Source organism: Coptis chinensis, chromosome 4, assembly GCF_015680905.1.
Source record: "Coptis chinensis isolate HL-2020 chromosome 4, ASM1568090v1, whole genome shotgun sequence".
Taxonomy (NCBI): Eukaryota; Viridiplantae; Streptophyta; class Magnoliopsida; order Ranunculales; family Ranunculaceae; genus Coptis; species Coptis chinensis.
In genome coordinates, this window is record NC_141459.1 from 81,345,117 (window position 1) to 81,368,562 (window position 23,446).

A 23,446-nucleotide genomic window follows, 5' to 3' on the forward strand; every position below is an offset into this window, starting at 1 on the left:
TCACCAAGTGGTGTGCTACCAAGAATCTCACTCACGATGAATCTGGGGGAGGGGAGTGAGGAAGGTAGTTGGTCCACCGAAATCTAGTAACTGATTACTCTAAATCCTCGTGGCTATATTTTTTTCCTTTTCTGGAGGAGCATGACTAATTTAAGCTCTAGTTGATTGATTTTAATTTGTTAGTTTGGTCTAGGCTTCATGAATCAAGCAACGTCCGATTTATCTACATTAGGTAATGACTTCCCAATGGTTGTTATGTGGCTCGGGTTTTGCCTTATGCATGAATTGAAAATACAGTGTGAAAATTAAAATCCAAACAATCATGTAAGCATGCTTGAACAAACAAGTTATCCTCTTACATGGGCTTCGAGGAGGTAAGCCGTGCTTACACGTTGCTTTGAGGTGAATGCGACGTTAATTGGTGCGTGATCAGAGAATCAGGCCCAACCGTTCTAGCGTTCCCTGTTTTATGTTTACAAAATACCTACTTAAAAAGCCCACAATCCGGTTTTTAATAATTATACAACTTTGCATTCAAGAGCCCAAAACATAAAAGTAAAGCTAACACTAATACTAAGACTAATACTTAATTATGATATTAACTAGATTAATTCGATCACCTAGATTAACTAGAGCTAATTGTAATTAGAGTGTTGATTACCAAATTGATTCAAAGTGCGCGAGCGTATGATTCACGACTCGCCTCGATACTCGAACTTCCCAAGGCAATGAAAACTCTAATTTTTAGTAAGTTGCATAACTTCAACCAAGTGATCAACTCATGTTAACATAACATCACTAACATTAACTAATTTTTTGATATTTTCATTTTTTTAATTTTTTTTAAGTGAAAATTTTATTCATAATGATAACGAGTTTTACGAATAATTAGGACAAGCGTACAACAAGGTACGCCGCAAGTTCTTTCTGAATAGCAAACCCTATCTTTCTAAAAACAAACTCACTAGACCCATCTGTCATAACTTTACTATCCATAACTTTCTAAAGTGTCTTGAGGAGCTCAACAGACTGTTGTCCCAAGAACCCAAAAGTGTCGAAACTGAACGAAATAAAATAATGCTGGTTAGCCATACAAGCTTTCTCATGCTTCTCTATCTTCCCTGTTGTTGCTCTCTTATCTACTTGATAAGCGGCCAAAACTGTAGTTTAAACCCTTTAATATTATTTCTATTTAGCCAATTATGTTATTAATAATATAGGTTTATCACTAATTACGTGCTTTTGAGTATTTCAGGCTTCAGAGTTTAATAAATGTCAATTTGTTACTAATTAGGCACTAAAAGAAGCTAAAGTGGTTGCTAAGGAAGTTCCATAAAGAAAGCCCAAGTTTAATGGAGAAAAAGCCCTTAAAAAGCCCAAGTCAAAAGTGTTAAGTGAGAGTCAAACCGGATTAGAGAGCTGAAGTAAAGTCAACAGAACTTCAAAAGGTCATATCTTTGGACTCATGCCTCAGATTTGGGCCCATATTATATCAAAATAACTGGCTCAGAAAGCCTTTTCCAATGGTCTAGGCCTTGACTCGATCAGAGCATTATAAGTCGATGAAAATACGTTCTATATTAACACAACTAGAATTGGAAGTCTTGTATTCAACCAATTGGGTTATGGACTTCATTTATGGGTCCATAACCTAGCCTAAAAACCCATGCACGATTTTGTATCATGGTATAAGAGAATAAAAACCCTAAACCCCATATCACTCCTACTATTAGCTAGAATAATCTATCTGTTTAATCCCCCATTAGTTTAGGGTTAAGTAATTTAGGGTTTATTCTTGTAGCCTCTATTAAACCTTCTTCAATAAAGTTTTAGTTCAATTTCAATTCTTGTCTTTATTATTATGTCTTCTTCTTCTTACTTTAGTTTAATTAATCCAATGATATTATGCTAATCCCCTTATTAGAGAGAGTGATTATGAAGCCTAATGAGGAATATATTGCTTAGTAGAATTATTTAATTGTGTATGTGTTTCAATGAGTTTAGTTTATTGTATGACTTCCAAAATAAGCATATAGTAAATTAAACTAGAGATTATCATAATTAAGTCGAGAGACTTGGTTGTAATAATCCTACATGCAAGTACTAATGACTATAGAGATGTATGTTGTTGCTAGGGATGATAAAGTTTGAGGCTTTAGGTTGAATCATTGTGTGAAAACCTAAAGATGATCTCTTTTCAATGAATAATTCGATTTTTTGCATGAAACTAATCATTAGGTGGATTGATTACTCTTTTCTATAACTTTCTCTTCCATCAAAACCCTATTTCTATTAGTTTAGTTAATTTAGATTTATTTGAATCCATAGTATAATTGTAGAATAGAAATCTCTCAACACAATATTACTCTCACCATTGTTCCTTTTGTTTGATTAGTTTAATTCATTAAGTCTAGAGAGTTAAGAGTGGAACGATTCCGTACTCGTTATATTACTTCATTATTATTTGAGAGTAGGAATATTGATCTAAGCACTTGTTTAGTTGATTGATTGTTTGTGTTTACGCATAGATAGTTAGTTTACATAAACTTGTAATTATCACTACTCTCCCACCTCAAAGTCACCATTCCCCAGCCCCTACCAATGGAGAGACTCCAGTTACATCAACACATGCATGCTTCCCCTCAGACCAACTATAAATCAAGACATCTGCAGGCCAAAGTGTCGATCTTCCCTCATTCAGATAAGTGAGAAAGTTAATAGGACCTTCTTTCTTCACTTGTACCCCAGCCCTCCAAAATGCATCACATAAAATGTCTCTAACATGGTCATGTCGGTATTTAAAATTAGGGAAATTTCTATAATGTGCTGCATGGTCCCCAAAAGCATCTAATCTTCTCTTTTTGCATATAGGGCAAAGACCACCATCAGAGTACAGAGGAATCATAAGACGGTACCGGAAAATGGCACGATACCGCCTACCTGTGACATATGATGTCCAAGTATCTCCATTGGAATAGCAAGTAGGAAATCTTTTGCATGTTCTGCCTGTATACACCTAATGACTACTTTCTGACGAGCAGATATCTCATACTCCCTATTAAGATCCAAATTTTTTTTTCTATTACAACAAAGTCCACAAATTTATACTACTCTATTACAAAATCCGGATCTATAGTTACAACCATAAGACAAGCTGGATCAAGCTGTCAAAAACCCGTCACCAAGTGCATGGAAGTGATTGGGTGGTCGCGCGACGAATGAGGTACGGTCGCCCCAATGGTTTCGGCGAAGTTTGATCGGCTTCCGTCAGCAACTTCAGCTCCTCTCCAGTAGCTCAACCCCGAACCTGGATTTGAAATAAAACAGATCAGTATTGAAAAATAACTAAATGAAATGATGAAAAAAAATGAAAAACAATAAATCGAATGATGGAATGATGTTTCCCTCCTTAGATGCTCAACTAATAATCCATGTTCTTTCAATCCATTAAGGCGGTGCCATTTGATGTTGTGTATAGTGGGAGTAGAGTTTCAAAAGAGTATTGAAGAGGTTCACCATAAATTGTTTAGAACTTGGATTGAATGGGAGTCGTAAAGGAGAAAAGGTAGCACTCTTAACTAGAACTCATGACTTGTTTTGAATGACTCAAACTTTGTATTGAATGAATAACTTCAAATGAAACAACTTGATTGATGAAAAGAAAAACTTTGATTGAATATTGAAACATAAACTTGAAAAGAACAACTTTGATTAAGATTGAAACATAAACTTGAAAAGAAACAAAGATTGAATTGAAGAACAAAAAGTAAAAACAAGACTTGAATGTAAATGACTTGAAAATAAAGATTACACTACTCCTACATGACACTACTGACACTAGAATAAGTCTAGGTGCATTCTCTCATCCTACTTTTGGGTTCTTATACCCTATTTTTACAAAAGATTGATTTGCCCTCCCCCTCTACAATCAATACACCTCACCATGTTGTTTTATGATTTTCCTTTATGCTATTGCTTTTTCTTTTTTCTATCTTACTTCCAAGCACAACATAATAGCGCACCATAATTGCTTTTCCCACCATATATAGTTGTTCCTTTGAGTAGTCAAACACTCTTTAGTAACCTGAAATATGTGACACTTGATCTCAGTAAGGTAACATAATTAATAAAATGTAAGGTATCAGATAGTGCAGTACCATCTCTTCCAACAGTCGCCAAATACGATCCATCTGTTGAGAAAGATATCCTATTAATTGAACCCTGACAAATATACCATCTAGCAATTGGGTTACTCTGCAACTTAAGGGAGAAAAAAGTCAACATCCAGGACAAGATTAGTCACTGCTATGTTTAGAGGAGTTTAATGCAAAGATGATTATAATAAGGTGCCAAATAAGTCTGCTCCTTAATAAGTTAATAACATTTAGTATTTAGGAAGGTGAAAGAGACATAACCTTGAGGCAAGGTATACCATATACAAGCTAAACCTAACATGATTAGGTATAGGAAAGGCTTATGCCTAGAACAACAAGGTTAAAGCCTCAAGGCTCTATGATTATTTGGAGCCACAAAATAAGATACACAAAAATAAGAACAATGAATATTTCAAAAAGAACACAGAAAACACCTTAACTAGTTGACTGAATTTTAATCTAACAATATAAATTTCCCCCATCACAACTACTAGTTTCCAATAAAACCCATAAACTACATTCAACAAGAAATGAAAATAAACCTATCAAACCTATTAGCAGAACTCAGAAACAACTAAAATCAAGTGATAAAACAAAACAAATGGAAACTAAAGTTGCGTATCATGCCACTTATCATGAAAGTTGTGTATTAGCACAAAAATGATCTCTAATTACACTTATTATGAAGATCCGAAGCTGCCATGAAAAAGTGCTGAAAAAGTCAAAGTCAAAGTCAAAGGTCAAGAGCTCATAACCAAGGAGCTGAAAGTCAAGTCCTTAACTTAGAAGACTAAGGATGGATATCCTTAACTCAAAAGATGGCTTTCTCCAAAACCTATCTTGATCAAGAAGAAATCAAAAAGAAAAAGCAAAAGCATAAAGCAAAAGGTGAGGTATCTCAATTGTAATGGAGAAGGGCAAATCAGTAAAAGTCATAAAGTAGGGGTATAAGAACTAAAATTTAGGGAAAGAGAATGCACCTAGACTTATTCTAGTGTCATGTACGATTTAATTTCTAGTTTTTTTTTTTTCATTCAAGTTATTTACTTTATTGTTCTTTATTTCAATCTTGTTATTTTCTTTTACATTTCAATCAATCAATTTTTTTTTATAGTTGTTATTTCTTCAATCAATCATTTCCTTTCATTTGCTTTCAAGTTCATGTATTTCAATCTTTAAATCAACTTAAGCTTTCAATATTCTTCATAGCTAAGAAACCAAAACTTGTCCTAAACTAAAGATCCTACCTTCTTTTCTTCAACTCCAAAAAATTTATAGTAGAATAATTATATATGTAACTCCTTAATATAATAAACCATGTATTTCTCGTTCCATATCAATCAACCCACACCCCAAATTTATTTGGGGGTGATATATTTTCATCATGAAGAATAGAATACAGAGGTATCGCCATTTTTGCTCATGTTTCTATGGTAATCTCTTTCCTTATCTCTTCATAGTTTGAGGACAAAGCATATTTTTCTTTGGGGGTGGGATAGTAACATTTTCAAAAACTAGGCAATTCTTCTAGTAGTAGTAGTATATTTTCTTATATATATATATATTAGTATATTTTCTTCCTTTCTAAAAAAAAATCGAAAAAGACAAAAAATATTTTTTTACATTTTAGTATTAAAAAGTCTTGTTTTCTTTTTCTAGGATGAATAAAAAGTGTAAAAGTCTCATTATAGCAACATAGTAAGGACTTGTTCTTCGAACTTAGACTAATATACACACATTAGTTTCTGCATCTTTTCATGAATGACATGCATAAAGCATTTGATTGTATATAGCAGTGAGTTTCGAGACCAAGGTTAGAACAATTAAGTTATATATCCTGTGAGAATCAAGCCAAAAGCCTCATCTAAATGATTATATTGAGTGATGACACAAAGGATGTTTAGATAGAAAGACCAAACGTCCACTTGCTTGATCACCACATCATATCCTAGGAGAAAATTTAGGCCCTTTTTAGATCGATATAGCCAAATAAACGTTAAAAACCCAAAAAGATAGATTTTTCCTCTAGTTACCCTTTTTGAGTCTTCACCATTTTCTAAAATCTTTTTTATTCTTCACCATAAATTCCTGACCCATTACAACACCCAATAAAAACTTACCCAACTGATGAGTTGAGAATTGGATGGATATCAGAAAAAGAGAAGATAATACCTTGTACAAAATCAGATAAGTTAGTTGCTTCAAAAAGAAAAGAAAGAAAGAAAAAAAAAACACCTATCAAAAACCAAAACTCCAAAATAATCAAAGGAGTAAAAAAAATAGAATCTCCCAAAGTTCAAAATCAAAAGGAGAGGATATCAAAAAAAAAAAAAAAAAAAAAAAAAAAACCAAGTTAGAACTCCCAAAAATTCAAAATCATATGGAGTCACAAAGCCAAACGGATAAAAGAATGAGTCACAATTCGGAAGCAAAGAACAAAACGAGGTTCTTCTCTGGTTACAAGTATTTTGAAGACCTAGTTTCTCAACTTATCATATTTTGTTTTTCTCCTCCTTTTTCTTTCTAGACCATCACCCTAGCCCCGTAACTCCTAATAAAAGACTGCTAGCTGGATTAGGAATAGGATGGTGTGATAGTAAGTGGCAAGCGTGATCAATCGATCCCTGTTTCTTTGGACATCATTTGAGTATGTGAGGAATATAAGTGCCCGCTACACTTGAGAGAATGAAACTTAAGTGAAGCTATCAGAGAGTTGTGATTGCAACACACCCCTGTGAGAACCCACCTTAAGGACGCTCTCCAAAAGTCTCGGAAACAACTCTGCTTTTGCATTTCACCGCTAATGTTTTGTACAATTATATTTAGATGATTAAATTACTATACATATGTTATTCTAATTTCAAAGGAGCTTGTCCTTATTCCCTGCTAACGAGATATATAGACTTCGGAGAATAAATAAGGAAACAAGACCCTTTGTACTAGATAGAAGAAGTTTGTGAGTACCTTCTCTAGAAAACTCTCACGAGATTTAAAGCTCGTCCATTAGGGAATTTCTAGTGGTTTAAAGCCTTGTTGCAAATGGTCAATGCAATAGCACTTAGCGAAACGAGATTAGCATAATTAATAATAAATCACACATTTGTGATCCTAGATTTTTTTTCTTTCATCATTGCTTAAGGACAAGCATGATGCTATTTGGGGGTGGTGATCAGCTCCCAAATATGCATTTTCTTATCCTTACATTACTGCATTACAGCCCTCCTTACGCATAATCAAAAGACAACTCATAGCTTTTATTGTCGTTTTCAGGTTATTGAGAAATTCATACCACTTATCATGAAAGTTGCATATTAGCACAAAAATAAGCTTTAATTACGCTTATAATGAAGATCCGAAGCTGCCATAAAAAAGTCAAAGTCAAAGTCAAAGGTCAAAGGTCAAGGACTCATAACCAAGGAGCTGAAAGTCAATTCCTCAACTCAGAAGACTAAGGATGGATGTCCTTAAGTCAAAAGATGGCTTTCTCCAAAACCTATCTTGATCAAGAAGAAATCAAAAAGAAAAAGCAAAAGCATAAAGCAAAGGGTGAGGTGTCTCAAAAGGGCAAATCAGTAAAAGTCATAAAGTAGGGGTATAAGAACTAAAAGTTAGGGAGAGAGAATGCACCTAGACTTATTCTAGTGTCATGTAGGATTTAATTTCTAGTTTTTTTTCATTCAAGTTATTTACTTTATTGTTCTTCATTTCAATCTTGTTATTTGCTTTTACATTTCAATCAATCAATCTTTTTATAGTTGTTATTTCTTCAATCAATCATTACCTTTCATTTGCTTTCAAGTTCATGTATTTCAATTTTTAAATCAACTTAAGCTTTCAATGTTCTTCATAGCTTAGAAACCAAAACTTGTCCTAAACTAAAGATCCTACCTTCCTTTCTTCAACTCCAAAATTTTTATAGTAGAATAATTATATATGTAACTCCTTAATATAATAAACCATGTATTTCTCGTTCTATATCAACCAACCCACACCCCAAATTTATTTGGGAATGATATATTTTCATCATGAAGAACAGAATACAGAGGTATCGCAGTTTTTGCTCATGTTTCTATGGTAATCTCTTTCCTTATCTCTTCATAGTTTGAGGATAAAGCATATTTTTCTTTGGGGGTGGGATAGTAATATTTTGTAAAAACTAGGTAATTCTTATAGTAGTAGTAGTATATTTTTTTTATATATATATATTAGTATATTTTCTTCCTTTCTAAAAAAAATCGAAAAATACCAAAAATATTTTTTCTGTTTAGTATTAAAAAGTCTTATTTTCTTTTTCTAGGATGAATAAAAAGTCTAGAAGTCTCATTATAGCAACAGAGTAAGGACTTGTTCTTCGAACTTAGACTAATATACGCACATTAGTTTCTTCATCTTTTCATGAATGGCATGCATAAGCATTTGATTGTATATAGCAGTGAGTTTCTGAGACCAAGGTTAGAATAATTAAGTTCTATATCCTGTGAGAATCAAGCCAGAAGCCTCATCTAAATGATTATTGAGTGATGACAGAAAGGATGTTCAGATAGAAAGACCACACGTCCACTTCCTTGATCACCACGCCATATCCTAGGAGAAAATTTAGACCCTTTTTAGATCGATACAGCCAAATAAACGTTAAAAACCCAAAAAGATAGATTTTTCCTCTAGTTACCCTTTTTGAGCCTTCACCATTTTCTAAAAGCTTTTTTATTCTTCGCCTTAAATTCCTGACCCATTACAACACCCAATAAAAACTTACCCAGCTGATGAGTTGAGAATTGGATGGATATCAGAAAAAGAGAAGATAATATCTTGTACAAAAATAGATCAATTAGTTGCTTCGAAAAGAAAAGAAAGAAAGAAAGAAATAAAACACCCATCAAAAACCAAAACTCCAAAAAAATCAAAGGAGTAAAAAAATCAAATCTCCCAAAGTTCAAAATCAAAAGTAGATGATATCAAAAACAAAAGCGAAAAAAAACAAACAAAAAAAAAAAAAAAAAAAGTTAGAACACCCAAAAATTCAAAATCATATGGAGTCACAAAGCCAAAGGGATAGAAGAATGAGTCACAATTTGGAAGCAAAGAACAAAACGAGGTTCTTCTCTGGTTACAAGTATTTTGAAGACCCAGTTTCTCAACTTATCATATTTTGTTTTTCTCCTCCTTTTTTTTTCTAGACCATCACCCTAGCCCCGTAACTCCGAATAAAAGATTGCTAGCTGGATTAGGAATAGGATGGTGTGATAGTAAGTGGCAAGCGTGATCAATTGACCCCGGTTTCTTTGGACATCATTTGAGTATGTGAGGAATATAAGTGCCCGCTACACTTGAGAGAATGAAACTTAAGTGAAGCTATAAGAGAGGTGTGATTGTAGCACACCCCTGTGAGAACCCACCTTAAGGACGCTCTCCAAAAGTCTCGGAAACAACTCTGCTTTTGCATTTCACCACTAATGTTTTGTGCAATTATCTTTAGATGATTAAATTACTGTACATATGTTATTCTAAGTTCAAAGGAGTTTGTCCTTATTCCCTGCTAACGAGATGTATAGACTTCTGAGAATAAATAAGGAAACAAGACCCTTTGTACTAGATAGAAGAACTTTGTGAGTACCTTCGCTGGAAAACTCTCACCAGGTTTAAAGCTCGTCCATTAGGGAATTCCTAGTGGTTTAAGGCCTTGTTGCAAATGGTCAAAGCAATCACACTCAGCGAAATGAGATTAGCAAAATTAATAATAAATCACACATTTGTGATCCTAGTTTTTTTCTTTCATCATTGCTTGAGGACAAGCAAGATGCTATTTGGGGGTGGTGATCAGCTCCCAAATATGCATTTTATTACCCTTACATTGCTACATTACAACCCTCTTTATGCATAATCAAAAGATAACTCATAGCTTTTATTGTCGTTTTCAGGTTATTGAGAAATTCATACCACTTATCATGAAAGTTGAATATTAGCACAAAAATGAGTTTTAATTACGCTTATTATGAAGATCCGAAGCTGCCATGAAAAAGTCAAAGTCAAAATCAAAGGTCAAAGTCAAAGGTCAAAGGTCAAGGACTCATAACCAAGGAGCTGAAAGTCAAGTCCTCAACTCAGAAGACTAAGGATGGATGTCCTTAACTCAAAAGATGGCTTTCTCCAAAACCTATCTTCATCAAGAAGAAATCAAAAAGAAAAAGAAAAAGCAAAAACATAAAACAGAGGGTGAGGTGTCTCAATTGTAATGGAGAAGGGAAAATCAATAAAAAGCTTTAAAGTAGGGGTATAAGAACTAAAAGTTAGGGAGAGAGAATGCACCTAGACTTATTCTAGTGTCATGTAGGATTTAATTTCTAGTTTTTTTTCATTTAAGTTATTTACTTTATTGTTCTTCATTTCAATCTTGTTATTTGCTTTTACATTTCAATCAATCAATCTTTTTATAGTTGTTATTTCTTCAATCAATCATTTGCTTTCAAGTTCATGTATTTCAATCTTTAAATCAACTTAAGCTTTCAATGTTCTTCATAGCTTAGAAACCAAAACTTGTCCTAAACTAAAGATCTTACCTTCTTTTCTTCAACTCCCAACCATTCAAACTCTAAACAATCTAGGGTACAATCTATGGTGAACCTCACTTCAACATATTTGAAGCCCATACTCCAGTTTACACAGCTTCACAAGCCTTCTTTAGTAGCAAGGTCATCCATATCTAGTCTTATGAGTTAAGGACATGACTTTCAACTATCTGGTTTTGAGTCCTTGACCTTTGACCTTTGACTTTGACTTTTTTCAGCATTTTTCCATAGCAGCTTGAGTCTTCATAAGAAGCATTTATAAGGCTCATTTTGGTGCTAAAATGCAGGTTTTATGATAAGTGGTCTGAAATGACATGTAACCTAGAAAAGGCAGTAAAAGCTATAAGTTGTCTTTTCATTATGCGTAAAAATGGCTATAATGCAGTAATGTAAGGGTAATAATTAAAACGCATATTTGGGAGCTAATCACGATGCAAAAGTTATTCTTCTGCTCTTGAAGAATCCACAAGATGTGGATCATCGCCTTACCGATATCATAAGGCTTGGCTGAGCCTATCAAGTTGTAGGTTGTCTATTAAGATATTGCCAACTGATTCCTTCAAAGCGAAGTTTGAAATGCGCAGTGTGACGTGGGGTTTTTTCTACCCTTGAGAAGCATTTCTGCCATCATAACATCGATGGTCTTGTTGTCTGGGGACTATTCCGTCTATGTTTAGACCTTCAGAGGAATCCCCAGAGCCTCACTCACCACCTCCTTAGTGAGCTCGAACGTGTTATCCTCCATGACAATCATGATGTGGTCATCCTCCCCTCGTTGAATGTTGTTGTAAAACGAAAGAGTGAGAGAGGGAGAATAACTCACATCCCCCAACAAAACCAAAGACTCCCATCCTCTTCTTCTAATCTCAGCCTTAAAGTGCACTTTAAATAGATCAAAAAAGAAGAGGGGTTCAAAATTTTGCTCTGGGACTACTTTTAAAACTCGTGCCATTTTGGGTAGGAGTTGAAGAAATCGGGGTTGTTAGTTGTAATGAGGGTTGAAAATGGAGTGGTCGCGAGTTGATATGGGGCGGGCACGAGATGGTTTGGTGCAGCTAGAGTTTGGGAAATTTGGGGATGATGATTAGGTCAGCCGGTCGCGAGGGTTATAAACGATTTGATGGCATGTGCCCAAGCACAAATGAAATTGGGTAATTCCGATCATGTCCTTAGTGCCTTGACAACTTTAAAAGCCGATCCGCGTTTCGTTACTCGTTCGATCTTGACCCATGAGGTACCAAAACAATCAGCATTGAAAATGCTATGTAAGGATATAGGGTACAGTCATATCCCATGGTGGATAAAAAATAGATAAAGGAAAGAAACAAAAAAGAACTGAAAGGAAATATATACAAACAAAATATGGAAAATTTTAATTAATTTTTTTTTTATGTTTTGGATATTTTTGAACTGAAATGTTAAAAGTTGAGTCATTTTAAGTCAGATTCCCAAGACTTTTCAAAGATCGGAGTTAATCCCAACACGATGGTGGAATAACGCGATGAGACTGAGCGTGATGCGCTGGAGGAAGACACGTGTAGACTTTAAAAACATAATTACTATGAGGTTGAAGACCAGGGCAAGTTGGTGTTTGACAATTCAAGCACTAGCCTTCTCTCATAGCACGTCTCTTACATGCGTATGAACTTTTACCCAAACCAGGAATGGTTTTTGGTATAAGTGTCCATATCTTTCGCTTCAGCTCTCTAAGAAGTGCTTGCATTTTTTTGCAGGCAAAATGTGAATATATTAATATAAATATAAGGTTACAAGAGGAGACAAAGTCTTCAAGTTACAGGATAGGTTCCCACCATAAAGCAAAAGAAGTGAGTGTACTCAAGAGAAATCTAAAACACAACTGATTTGGACTCTCAATTTTGGATACAAAATATGGTCTTGACGTACTCCATTCTGATACATATTTATCCAGTGTTGCACCATGCTTTGCTGTCGAGTCCGCACTGAAATTGGCTTCCCACCAAGTATGTGTTATCCTATAGGAAATCAAGTTTTTAGTGGCCCTTTCCCATCTCGTTTTCAGTTTCCAAGGAATGTTATCATTTGTGAAAGAATAAGCAACTAATTGTGAGTCAGTTTCTATCCAGATTTTCCTCTAGTCATGAGCAATGGCATTCTCTGCTGCTAAAGTGAGCGCGATGCTTTCTACCTCATAATTTGTAACCACCCTGAGACCTTGTGTTAGAATTCCAAGTAAATTGGATTGGTGATCTCTGAAAGTTAAGCCAGCACCTCCATCTCTCGGGCTTCCAAGTGAGTTTCCATCACAGTTAATTTTAATCACTCTTGTTCAGGTGGATACCAGTTAACTTGTTGGATTGCACTAAATGGTTTAGGCTTGCATTCGATATCAAAAGAATGGAGAATAGCAAGTTTAGCAACAGTGTTGTACATGTAACTCTTGGAAAGACGTCCAGTAGTTTGAATAGCTTTCCTTACCCATTTTCTTATGTGGCCTTAGTTGAAGCTTGAGTCATTGTATCGTTGAGGGAATAACCAGAGTTTCGATCACCTTTAAGCTCCTCTTTGATGCATGCTCTTTGTTTCCACATAGTTGCTTCAGTGTGCATGAGGTTAGAAATGAGTTTTTCAGTATCCACTTCTTGTAAATGGAGCTGGACATCAAAAGACTTCTCCTCTTGTTGTTTCTGAATGTCTTTAAGGGATTGATTTGCTTGAACAATTTTATCTCTAGTGCCCCAGTAGGTATTTTTGTGCCAAACCTTTAGAGTACCCTTGAGTCTTTTGAGCTTGCGCATAACTAGACGAATAGGTCCATCGCACATTGGCCCATTCCATCTTAACTTTAACATGTTCATGAACTGATTGTGCTCTAGCCATATCTTCCTAAACCTGAAAGGGACATTGTCAGGCCTAGTGTTTTTGTTACTCCATCCAATAACTGGTAAATGGTCAAAGAACTTGCATTGCAATATCTTGCATCTCTAGTTAGGATTCGCAAGCAGCCAACTGTTACTAATAAGGGCTCTATCTATCTTCACCAAAATCCTCTTATTCCCTATTTGTCTATTGCACCAGGAGAAGCTAAGACCCAGAGTTGTCGTGTCCAGTAGAGAATTATTGTTTATGAAATCCACAAACTCATTCATTACTCTTTAAATCAGATACCTTCCACCTTTTTTCTCAGTTCTTATGTAATGATGTTGAAGTCTCCAATTGCAATCCAGGAAGTGTTAAGTGCGCCAATGGCCCCAAGTTCTTCCCAGAAAGATCTTCTTTGTATGTAGAAACATTTAGGATGGACAAAAGAGATGAAATGATGATTAAGATTCATAGTGATATGTTGGTTATTAATGGCAATCACATTCACCGCCAACCCATCCTTCCAAAAAACCCATATATTGGCTGTTTTGTTAACCGTGTGGTTATGAGCAAAAGGATTGATGTAGCCCTTGTTAATCAGCCATAGAGGAGTATCAATGGGAGCTATAAGAGGTTCTGCCAAACCAATCATGTTTGGTTTGTACTTCTGTATGATTTCTTCTAAGTATAAACGAGGAGATGTTCTTCTCATTCCACGAATGTTCCAGAATATGACATTCGTCATTTATTATGCTGAGTTGTTTTCCTTGCCCTTGTAGATGGAAGAGAATGCTCCTACAACATCCATTCTGGCTTATATTTTTTCTTTGCTATCGTCTTCCATGTTTCTTCACCGGCCTCAGCATTATCATCATCATTCGCGAAATCAGCCCAGTTGACCAATCTCAGCAAAGAATTAGTCTCGTTTAATAATTTGAACCTGTTTCCGTCTCCAGAGGAAGGGATGGGTGGCTCAATATGTCCTGTCGATGTAGATGAATAGGAGTCTAAGCCTCAACTATTCATGCCCTCAACTGCAATGCCCTTATCAGGAGGAGATGTTAAGTTAGTAGCTCTTTGGTCCAACTCATCTCCCCATTTGTCAACAATATCCGCTGTAAAAGGATCCTTACTAAGAATATTGTCAGGAATTTGAACTTCCCTAGCTGTAGCTATCGCCTCAACAATTGCTTGCAATCTAATTACATTAATCGGTGTTTCTATGATAATTGATTCTACTTGTTCCCTTGGTTCATCTGGTATATTGGCTTGTTCATTTACTAGTGCTTCAACCAAGACGGTGGAAGCAATAGGATCCTCCTGTACATAAATGGACAAAACTTCTAATGGGCCTTCAGCCACATCATTTTCAAGGTCCCCCAATGCTATAGAATCCTCTTGAATAGGAATGGGTAAAGCTTCTGATGACCCTTCAGCCACAACATTTGCAGGGTCCTCCAAAACCTCTGGAATGGGCAAACCTTGTGTATCCTTGGTTCCACTAGTTTCTGCATCCTTGTTTCTCTGCTTGTTACTTCCTTTGTTCTGTCTTTTCCTTTGTGTTGGTGCTTCTGTGTTGGCCTGAGCCATAGTTTTCTGGTCCTTATCTGGCCTCATGTCCTTCTCAGTTCTCATTTCCTTTTGTAAAACTTTGCAGTCACTCATCAAGTGACCAATGGATTTGCAGTGCCCACAAAACTTTGGAAGTCTTGATAGTTCAACCTCCAGCATAAAGTCTACTCCATTAGGAACTTCCACAAGAATTTGGTTTGGAATGTGCTTAGACAAGTCCAAATCCACTAAAACACTAGCGTAGAACCCGAACTCCCTTTTAGCAGTTGGTTTGCTTATGCCTATAGGGTATCCCGTGCATCTACCCATTGACATAAGAATTTCATAGTCCCAGTATTGTTGCTTGAGCTTCAGAAATTTAACCCATACTATAGCATGTGTAATGCACTGAACGCCAAGATCAAAGTCTGGTTCCCATTTCGATAACCTTAAAATTTGTTTTTCAAATTTCCATGGTCCCCCACTCCAAATTTTAACTGAGATCATCTTCACAAGTGGGCCTAATCATGAAAGAGCTTTTCCCAAGCGGAACAATTTTCCAGTTCCCTTTTGGACTCCATTTCTCAGCTACTATCACTCGAACCACATCAAGCTTAATCCTTTGGAAGTCTAACCGGCCTACTAAGCTGAACTTATAGAAACTGATACCTCTTTCTAGCGCTTTTTATGGGATTCAAATGGAAGGTATGTTTCCTTTCAAACCAGGAACCGACAATTCAGAGACATCAATCTCCATGGAAGCGTTAGCTTTAACCTTTTCAGCAAAAGAAAGCCTTCTAGTTCCAGCATCCATCTCGTTTTCAAGCTGGGGCCAACCCGCAGCTGCTTCCACTTGAGGAGTGGGTGTACCCGCGCGACTGGGGTTTTCCAAAGCATAAATATCCATGCTTCTATGATTCCCACTAATGAACTCGCACTGTAGTCACTAGAGGATTTTACCAATAGTGGAAAGAAAAAAGTGATTGAAAGAGATAAGGTAACTCAACGAAATGTTTTTTTTTACTATACTTGGTCAGAAAATAGGGCACTCATCAGAAAACAACATAAGTTATCTCACTACCAGTCTCCCTAAAAACGTCCCAATTGTTGAAAACTTTACTAACTAGTCCCCCAGGAAGTGCTTGCACACAGTCAATGAAACTGATCCATCTAGTCTTCCTAGGTGGAAGGTTTTTGTTCTTAACATAAGACATTTTAGAAAAATTTTGAAAATTTTGAGAAAGAAAGATTGAGAAAGGGAAAGAATTTGAGAAGAAAGGGAGAATTTTTGAAAATTTGTACAAGTTTAAGTCTTTAACGTCAGATTCTCGAGAAAAATAGAGAGGTAAAGGTAAAAAATAGAATTAAACAGAGAATAGTATCACTTTGGGTTACAATATTTGTTTAATTCGAGTTTGAAGACGCCTTGTCTTTTTTTTTTAGTTGGTTTTCTCATGTAAAAGATATCTCTAACTATATATAGGTTTTGACAAGGAGATAAAATTATACTTGAATCCGGTATCATTTTGGTTACTCCAGGGCATATAATTTTCATTTTTATATCCTCTAGTTTTGAAAACTATGGAGAGATGTTTTAAGATACTCGTACTAAAAAAGCTGTGATTCTTGACTTTAATATTTAAAACAAACCATAACAGGTAATCTTAGGCAACTTTCGTGTCAGCTCTAGGGTGAACCCAATCCAGACAGACAAAGCTTCAATTACGCGAGTTAAGGGATTTACTGCACAAGACATAGAATGTCCTGACCCATGCAAATAGCGCGGTGATATAGGCGACCCTTAGTAAGCAAAACTAATCTCAAACTGCCCCTAGATTGTGTTTTTCTATGGGTTGGTCTGTGTAGAATCCATTTCCCATTTTGTTTTTAGAAAATTTACACAATTATTTAAATATAGAGAATCTTTCATTAATATAACAGAGAAAACAACTGTTTTGAAAAAGAAGTGTGAAATAAAGAAAAGAAAAATTGTATACTCACTCCACAAATTCACACTTACTCAAACGATGAGTAAAAAGTGTTTTACAAAGAATATGCAAGATATATGATAAGAGCCCAAAACTGTAGTTTTAACCCCCCTTAACAATATCGCTTTTTGACCAATTATGTGATTAATAAGTAAGAGCTAGTACTGTTATCGTGTTCTTATGTATTTCAGGCATTGAAGTCGAATATGTGCAGAAATGCGCCCATTTTGCGAGATAATAGAGCAAAGGTTGGTTGCTAAGAAGTTCTATGATTAAAAGCCAAGATTCAAGGAGAAAAAACCTTTTTAAAGCCCAGTCAAAGTCAACGTGGGAAGAAATAGAGCACAAAAGTCAGTAGAACTTCCGAAAGCCGTATCTTTGGACTCAGACCTCGAAATTGTGCCTACCTTATGTCAAAATGACCAGCTCGAAATGATATTTCTAATGGTTTAAGCCTTGACCCAATCAGAGGAGCAGAAGTGGACGAAAAGGCTATTGAAGTCAAATCCAGCTGAAAACCCATTTGTGGACTGAGTAATAAGGTTTTGGGCTCGATTTTCCGACCCAAAACATGGCTCCTCAGCCCATGCACGAAAAATTGGATCTTGTCTCCTCCATTTGAGGACACAAGACTTAGCTCTTAAGCATCTAGTTTTTTACTTAGCAAGAAATCCAAGAACTTATTTTGGAGACCTAGATTAGAAAATAAATTAGTTTAGACTCCATTAATTAGTTTTATTATCTTGTTTTGAATTCAGTTTTGAATCAGTTTATTGTTATTATTCATTAGATCAATAAAGTTAGTTAGCTATTGATAATTCTAGTTTCATTTCATTAAATCATTTTAGCTTTAATTCATAGATGTAGTTAATAATCATTACTAGTTTTAATTCAATCTTGCATGATTAGACTTTCATTTTAAATCAAATAAGTAAATTTATATTCTTTTATCATGTCTTGTTATTGTTTATATATAAATGATAGTTTAATGATTCAAGGCTAAAATCTCTATTAGAGAGGTTTGAAGAAGCCTTGATGAAAACTTGATTTCGATTAGCGTAGAATAGTTCGTAATATTCTATTCCATTCTAGAAAAGTAATTAGTTCACCATGAGAATGGTTTTGATTGCTTCACATGATAGTTGTTAGTTGGTAGAGATTACCATGAACAATTAGAGATTAGAAACACCCAATTGTTATGCGGAAGCATTGCAATTCAGATTACGACAATTCTTCGTTAGTAAGTTAAGTCGAGTTAAGGTGGAATCAAATTCCCCTAATTCTTTATTTAGATTCGAACCTTAGTATTTGAATTGCCATCTTAGTATTTCAAACATTTTGATTACGTCATTTCCATCGTTGTTAGCATAATTATATAATCCGTACTCTCATTGATTTTGATAGAACTGATAATCTTAGTTAACATGAATTCTAAAGAACTAGGAGTGGAACGAACTTTCTATTCCAACTATAATGCAATAGCATCGAGAGTAGAGAACTTTGATAATAAGCAGAAAAAACTATTCGTTTTACTTGCGTTTGAGTCTCATAGCTTATTCGTAGGTAAAATTATTCGTTTAATATATTATCAAATAGTGTCGCTGCCATCTTAGTTCCGTTTAGAATTGTTTTCATTAGTATTGTTAGTCTTCCCAAAGTCCCATTAAACCCACCCACCCTTGTTTGGTTCTAACAGTGATTGTCTGGTTTAGGGAAAAAAAAAATCCTAGAAAAAGCCTGAGCGCGACCCGCGCCCATACAAGGCTACTTCTGAGTGCGCCTAACGCTGAAACGCCTAGAACTCTAAATAGACCTGAGCGCGACCAGCGCCCTACCAAGACCATTTCTGAGCGCGACCCGCGCCCTCTTCTGGGACAGCCCGATTTTCACAGGTCAGTTCAAACTTCCATTTCTTCAAGTTATTCAGTGTTTCTAACTTGTTAAATATACTGAGCTAGCGTATACAAGACATTATTCATAAGCGAAGCAAGGAGGCATTCAGGTACTTCTTTCTTCCACTCCTCGTATCTCCTGTTAGAGTTTTATACTAGCATATCAGGATTGTTTTGACGATTGTCGTGTTTAGTTAAGATTGGTTTTAGCCTTGCATGAGATTAATGTCAGGTAGTAGAAAAATGCCTAACGTAATCAAACGTCAACGTCAACAAACATGCCTTTCTAGTATACCACTCACTACACCTCTAGCTAGTATACCACACACTACACCTGATATAATGGCTGAAGAAAGAGAGTCTCCTCTCTTTGACTTTTGCAAAGCCTTGAATGATAGCCTTTCTTACATCATTCTTGCAGACCCAGTGGGGGATTTCCTAATCCCCCCAAATATATTTAATTTGTTACCCGTTTTTCATGGATTAGACCATGAAAAACCTTATCAGCACATGCATAGGATTGAACAAGTCCTTACCACATTCCATCATCCTACGGTTGGTGCTGAACAAATTAAACTGAAGGTCTTTCCTTTCACCCTAGCCGACAGGGCGGCGTCTTGGTTAACTGCCCAAGAGCCCAATTATATAAACTCATGGGTCAAACTTGTTCAACTATTTAAGGAACATTTTTACCCACCACTAAAGACAGATGAAATGCTTTCCAAGATTCATTTTTTTCGACAGAATCCTCATGAATCCTTTTCAGAGGCTTGGAATCGTTTCACTGACCTTCTTATAGAGTGTCCACAACATAACCTTGTGAAAGATACATTAGTTTGTGCCTTTTTCAAGGGACTGTTACACCACCATAAAAAGGTCTTTGACATAATGAATGGGGGTAGTTTCCTCAGTAAAGGAGCCTCAGAGGCTTATAAATTTCTAGAATATCAAACAAAGTGTAAAAATAACTAGGGGGTAGTGACGATATCTCCCGCTCAGCTAGTTCTTATTCAACAGTTAAGGTCGCCGGTATGTTTGAGATTAAACCCGATCCTAAGCTTAAAACTTTAATCGAATCTCTAACTAAAAAGGTAGAAGCTATTTCTATTCAACAAAAGCCTATCCCCATCATGAATGTCAACTCTAATCCATGTAATTTTTGTTTGAGTCCTGAGATCCCGACTCCTATTGTCCTCTCGCTTATAACAACAAACAACACAACCAGATAATGTTTGCTCACTTAATAGCTATCCTATTCCTAACGGCCCTTGGAGACAACATCCCAACTTCAGTTGGAGAAATAATCGACAAGTTTACACCTCCAGGGTATAATAATCAAAATGTAAGGCCAGCAAACAATTACAACCAAGCTCCACCACAACAAGGACAAGGACAAGGACAAGGTCAGGGGAATTATAATAATTATAACAATAATAATTATAATGCTAATAGAGGTATCGTTCCGGTTAATCATAACTATCACAACCCATCTGTTAATAATCAACGTGACATAGTTCCTGTCACACAACCTGTAACAAACACTCCTCCATAACCGGATCGTTTTGACGCCTTTATGCAATCCTAACAACAGATTTTACAAGCCATCCAACTTTCCTTACAGCAGTTAGCCTAAGAGAAAGTACAACCCAAAGGTGTGTTTCCAGGTCAAGTGATACCTAATCCTAAAACAACAAACACAGCCTTTGAGGTAAACGGTAATACTAGTAAGGACAATGCAAACGTAGGTGAGCTAAATGCCATCACTACTTTCCGTTATGGTAGAGTGGTTGATAATGCCATAACTATGCCTATAGTTATCCCACTAGTAGTCCCTACACCAGATATTGAACTAGGTACAAAAATAGAAACTGAAGATCCTACCCTTATAGAGGTACCAGTTAAACCACAACCTAAGAAACAGAAAGCCAAGGTTAGACATCCTGTTAATCCATATGCTAAATATAGAGAGAAACCACCGTTTCCCCAGAGGCTAGCCATGTTAAATAAAGATACAAATTTTGACGTGATTAGGGAAGTTTTTAAAAATCTAACGATAAACCTACCCTTTCTTGAAGCGATTAAAAAGTTACCTCACCATGCTAAGTTTCTTAAAGAGTTGTGCACTACTAGGTGTAAGACAAATATTCCTAAAGACGTCTTTCAAACTGAACATTTTCCAACTTTAACCGAACATAATGGGATCGTTAAGTACAAGGACCCTGGTCGTCCTATTGTATAGTGTAGCTTAGGAGATTCCCATATAACGACCACACTATTAGACCTGGGGGCGAGTATTAACTTACTCCCGTATTATTTATATAAACAAATAGGTTTACAGGAGATGCAACCTACTAAAATAACGTTGTAATTAGCTGATCGGTCTATTAAGTATCCTAAGGGTGTGGTTGAAAACGTGCTTGTTAATGTTCAGGATTTCTACTATCCTGCTAATTTTGTTATCCTCGATATGAAAGTCGATAATGACTCTATTCCGATCATCTTAGGGCATCCCTTCTTGGCAACTACCAACGAGCTTATAAATTGCCGAGATGGTTCGATGTCCATGTCTTTTGGCCATCTTTCTGTTGAGGTAAATGTTTTTAAAACGATGAAACAGTTCCCAGATACGACTTCGGATGGAGAGGTTAGCATGATTGAGAGCTTAGCTCAAGATTATTTCAAAACCACGTTTCCTAATAATCAGATGCACAAATTCCTTTCCTTTGGAAGTTCAAACTTTGACGAGAACTCCCTGGAAGTCGAGGAAGGTTTCCATCAACTCTTTTGCAACTCTCCATTGCCACCTCGCGAGTCCCTCCTTGTCAATATCCATTCATCCCTTGACGCTATAACGGAAGATGAATTTTTCACCCTCTATCCCAATGATTCTTCTAACCCACCTATTGAAGAATGTCTTGCATATCTACAAGCTTCTAATAATCTAGACCTGAGAGCTCTAGCTGACCACCATTCACCCACCTCACATCATTCTGTCACTCATTCACTTTCCATCACCAATTTTCCCCACCTTCCACCTTTTCAAAGGAACCTTGAGTTTGCATTTGACCCTCTTGCTTCTTTTGTATTTAATGATTTTCTAAATCCTCCTAATACAAAAATAATTTCCAAGGGAAAGGAACTTGACACCTTCATTTTCAGAATTGAGACAGTTCACCTACACCATGAATGAGTTTTGTGCTAAACCCACATCCCTATTTTTTCCATTCTTTCCTTCTAAAACTTATACATATCCAACATATCTTCCACAAACATCCATTTTCTCACGATCATTCACTTGGACACCCTTTCGTTCAAAGATAAAGAAGAAGGTGTATGCTCGGTTACGTTCTAGGTCTATCAGACTTCACTTTCATTTCACTAAGTTGCGTCGTAGAAAATCTTGGTGCTTGATTCTGTTTGGGGGTGCATTCCATGTTAATTATTTATGGCAAGATCCACAACTATTTTGGTTGTTGATATATGGTAAACTACATGTTCATTATATATATGTATATATATATATATATGTATATATATATATATATGTTAGAGATGAAGTCTCGGGAATCTGACTTTAAAAGACACACGTTTAAAACAAATTTTCTAAACTCTGTTCTATAAAATTTGTTTGAGGGTGGGGTGTTGGTATTTCCATCCTAAACTTTGTTCTATAAATTTGTTGTTTTGATGTTGTTTTTATTATTTTTAGTAGATTGGATGTTAAGTTGTTAAATTTAGTAGTTAAATTTGAATTCTGTAGTTAAATGTTATTTGAATTTCTATTTTAATTTAACTTGGGGTTTGTCTAAGCATGCGATGATTTTTTGCGTAAATCCCACCTTTCTAAATTGTTTGGGGTGGTATTATTATTTTTAGCATTGCTTTTATCTGATCCACCATTTGAGAAGTAATTTTGCAATGAGTTGGTTGAGAATGTTGTATTATTAGTGTGGCTATGATTAGATATTGTGGTAGAATGAAATTTCAATGAGTTAGGAAGTTGTTATTCTACATTCAATCTAAAAGATATTAGGTTGGTTTTGGAATAATGAATATGGGTTGTTTCTGTTTTAGGTTTTGGAAATATTTTGTTTTCGGTAATTGCCTTAAAATTTTGGCAACTTGTTAACTCGTTTTAGAAACTAAAACCCTATATATACTTGATTCATTCTACACACAAAACCCACACATCTCACTTTCATCTCTCACCTTGAACCTCTAATTTTTTCCTTTTATTTTTCACTTCACCGTGCTCTTCACACACGAAGCGCGCCCTGCGCCCTACATAGGTTACTTCTGAGTGTGCCTAGTGCTGAAATGCCTAGAGCTTGAGTTACACAGGAGCGCGACCCGTGCCCTGACCTTCGTAGCCAAAGAAATTTTCTGATTTTTTGTGAGTTTTCCAAAGGTCGTTTGCAGCTCTTCTAGAGAATAGTTATTGTGATGACATCTCC